Consider the following 4,047-nt stretch of genomic DNA (forward strand, 5'->3'; position numbering starts at 1 on the left):
GCACTGTAAATTGCATGATTGTCTTCATTTTATCTGTATGCATGTGTGTTGTGAATAAGCATAGTTTGATTGCTGATTTTTAACATCTTGCTGTGACATTATGACTACCATCTTGAATTTTGTGAGTCAAAGCAATTAAGTATCATGATCATAAACAAACAAGAAATTAAAGAAGAACTTAGCATGGGCATACAAGTATTGGATGGCTAGTGTGATTAATCGTTGCTCAATTGCATTAGATTTTATTTAATTGAAGTTTTCATCTAGGACATTTTATGAAATCTTTGAAATCATGAAAACCTTGAAGAAGCAATTGCAAATTAAGGCAAGAAAAGCAAAAGGGAAAGAATGAGAAAGCTGAAGGCTCTGAGTACCAATGACAATTCAATTGTTAAGTACTTGTGGTGTTTATGTATTAGGCAAAAAGCTTGAAAACAAAACACTTAGAGTCAAGGCTAGGCTCAAGTGCAAATGCACTCCCTCAAAGCTCAAGGCTCTGAGCATCAATAATTAGAGAGTAAAGAAAAGAAACAAATGAGCTTAAAGAAGTCCTCTAATTAAATGCTTGTGGTGCATATGTATCAAGTGGTAATACATGAAAATAAAGCATTTAGAGTCGTAGCTTTGTTATCAACTCATGGGGCAAAGCACCCAAAAGGAGAAGCTAATAAGAGAATGAAAAGCTTGTTTCAAGGACGAAATATAAGGAGAAATCTATAAAATGAGCTAGATAGAAGCATCAATCATTTACATTTCTTTTGTGATTGTAGCATGCATAGAAAACTAGACAACCATGAACATCAACTTGCTATTCTTCTGACCTTGGTTTGTCAAAACTTACTGCATGATTCTTTTCTTGCTTGGGGACAAGCAAGGTTTAAGTTTGGTGTTGTGATGACATGTCATCTTGTGCATGTTTTCTATGCTTTTTCATACAAGAAAGTTATGATTAATGCTTAAATATTGAATGTTTTTGTGCTTAAATAGTATATTTCTTTGATCTTTTAATTTTATAAACTTTGTAGGAAATAAGTGGAAAAAGAAGAAAAAAAGCACAAAATAAGCTCAAAAGGAGAAAAGAGGAATTTTGGGGTACACTTTAGAAGTTGAGCACGCTTTGGAGCCTCAGGCCACGCTTTTAAAAGCGTGGCCCAAGATTTAAATAAGCAGAGCGCTCATTTGCAAAGAGAGCGCTACGTTATCTGAATGAGCATTTTCGAGCAAGTTTCGAATTTGGGATTGAAGATTTGGTATCGACGCGCATGCGTAGGCCATGCGTATGCATCGAAGTGACAACTTTGGAAGGCCACGCATACGCATGCATGGCGCGTACGCGTGGAAGTGGCATTCTAGAAGACCACGCGTACGCATGGATGATGCATACGCGTGGAATGGTAATTGTAATGGGGCCACGCTTACGCGTAGGTGATGCGTATGCGTGGGACAGCGTTCTCAAATCGAGAGCTACGTTCTCAAAGTGAGCGCTGCTATGGACGTGCACGCGTATGGCACGTGTACGCGTCACAAGTTCAAATTCTGAAGGTCACGCGTACGCATAGGTGACGCGCATGCGTGGAAGGGCCAAAATGCAGAAAGGACGCGCACGCGTAGGTGATGCGTACGCGTGGATAGGCCAAAATGCAAAAGGACGCGCAAGCATAAGGGACGCGTACGCGTGGGTATAAAAACGCTCCATTATCTAAATGAGCGCTACGCTCTCCTGGAAGTGCAATTCTGGCTCAATTAATTTCATTCTGAGCCCATCTGAACTACAAGCAAGCAAGCCCATTATGATCACTCAATGAAGACCACAAGAAACAGTTAGAATAGGAATTTCATTTACTTGTAATTTGTTCTGAATTTCATTTCAATTTGTAATTTAGGCAAGCCTATATAAAGGCATCAGTTTCATTTCATTAAGGGGGTCTGTTAGGAGTTAGAAAGTTCTGGCGCTGGAGTAGGAGTAGTAGTAGTAGTAGGAGTAGGAGTAGGAGTAGAATAGAAATCTCTTTTACCTTTCTGCATTTTTACATTTCAGTATTGAATTCAATTCAACTTTATGCAATTTCCATTTCTTACACTTCTCTGCTGCAATTTCTCTTCTGAAATTTTACATTTGAGTTTGCTTGAGTTGAGTTTAATTTCTATGCAATTTATATTCCCTGCAACTTTACCTCTCTGCCAATTTACTTTCTGCAAATTTAGTTTCTCTGCACTTGTTCTTTGAGCTATGATCCACTGAACCCCAATTCATTAAGGGGAGGAGCTCTATTTTAATTCACATGATTAAGTGAACATCTTCTTCTTCTCAATTCATCTGGATAGCTAAGAAATAACTTCTGTTTTGATTGAGACTCATTCACTCCGAAAGAGGGTTTGAATCTGTGAATTTCCATGTGAGCCTCGGAAGGGGAATCATGGAAATTAGAACTGAAGCTTTGTTTCTCACAGCTCTCTTGATCAACACTATTCGGGAGGAATTGAGGTCTTGAGAGTTTCTGTGGCTTATGGATGAGAGAAAATGCTTAACCTCTTCTCATGACAATTGGATCAAGGAATTGGTGAGATTGATTGGGATTAGAGAGATTAGATTACCAAGGAATTGGGATCCAATCAATTTCAATCTGCCATAGATCTATTCATATAATTGAGAAAAAAGTTGAGACCCATTTGATTCATTGTGGATTATGAATACCTCCAATCCCTGATGAATTTCTCTTTCTGTTTCTTTCTGTTTACGTTTCTTCAATTTAACATTCTGCCATTTACATTCAGCACTTTAATTTCCTTGCCATTTACATTCTGTTCCACTTAATTCACAACTATTAGCTTGACTAAACTAATCACCATACTAAAGTTGCTTGATCCATCAATCCTCGTGGGATCAACCTTACTCAAGTGAGTTTTTACTACTTGATGCGACACGGTGCACTTGCCGGTGAGTTTGTGCGGAAATCTAATTTTCCCTCATCAACCGCCAATGTAGTGTCCTCTTGGAGTTGAGGGAACTCATCGGTGTAATGAGTATTACAAGAACTAACACCACATATCCTTGATGGTCCTTCGATTCGTGGAGGTTGTGGTGGAACATTTATCAAAGCTTGAGGAATTTGTTGCCCTTGGGTGATTTGTCGCAACATGATTGTCATTTCACCGAGAGTCTTGGTCAAAATAGCATCTCCGGAGGGAGAAACTTCACTCAAAGCTTTTGGTTGTGGACTCCTTGCCCTTGAGTGCTGAGTTGAGTCTGCCAAGTCTAATATAACTTCCCATGCTTCTGCAGCGGTCTTGTTTTTGGTCAATGATCCTCCACTCGTGGCATCTAGGAGGAGCTTGTCTTGGTGGTGCATTCCTTGACAGAAATAACTGATAAGAACTAACTCATCAATCCTGTGGTGAGGGCAAGCCTCCAGAAACTTCTTAAATCTCTCCCAGTATTCATACAAAGTCTCCCCATCTCATTGCACAATGCAAGAGATCTCTCTTCGCAACTTGTCTGTTGTCTGAGGAGGGTAGAATTTTTCCAAAAATTCTTTACGCAACAAGTCCCAATTGGATCTAACTTCACCCGGTTGAGTATAAAACCACTCCTTCACCTTTCCCTCTAAAGAGAAAGGGAAAGCAAAGACCAACACTGCGGCTTCATCCGCCCCATGTCTTCTCGCAGTTGCACATGCAACTTGAAAATCCTTTAGATGCTTCAGAGGATCTTCCCCAGGCAGTCAATTGTATTTGGAAAGCAAGTTTATCGTGCCGGACTTGAGCTCAAAATTTGGGTCTAAAGCCGGATACAAAATTTGAAGAGGTTGGAAGTCAAGATCAGGAGCTCCGACCTCCTTCAAGGTGATTCTTCGAGGTGGGTCTGCCATGACGGTGTCACCTGAGTCACTCAAAGAGAGTTCAGTACTCCCCACAGATGAATATAGACTCTCCTCATTGATTGGAGAATGATAGTCACGGATGGGTGGTGATAGTGAATGGGAGGGTTTCCCCTGTCCCGATTCACTATCCACAAAAGCTAGCCAGCGCCGAGCTTGCCTTATATGA

The 4,047-nt window shown here is 40.3% G+C and overlaps 1 non-coding gene across 1 annotated transcript; it reads left to right on the forward strand.

Annotated features, from left to right (window-relative positions):
• The first annotated feature begins 3,386 nt into the window (after positions 1-3,386).
• Positions 3,387-3,493, forward strand: LOC112746288 (small nucleolar RNA R71). The gene has a single exon (XR_003174180.1). It is a non-coding gene; the product is annotated as a small nucleolar RNA R71 (small nucleolar RNA).
• The last annotated feature ends 554 nt before the right edge of the window (positions 3,494-4,047 follow it).

This window comes from Arachis hypogaea, chromosome 14, assembly GCF_003086295.3.
Source record: "Arachis hypogaea cultivar Tifrunner chromosome 14, arahy.Tifrunner.gnm2.J5K5, whole genome shotgun sequence".
In the NCBI taxonomy this organism is placed as follows: Eukaryota; Viridiplantae; Streptophyta; class Magnoliopsida; order Fabales; family Fabaceae; genus Arachis; species Arachis hypogaea.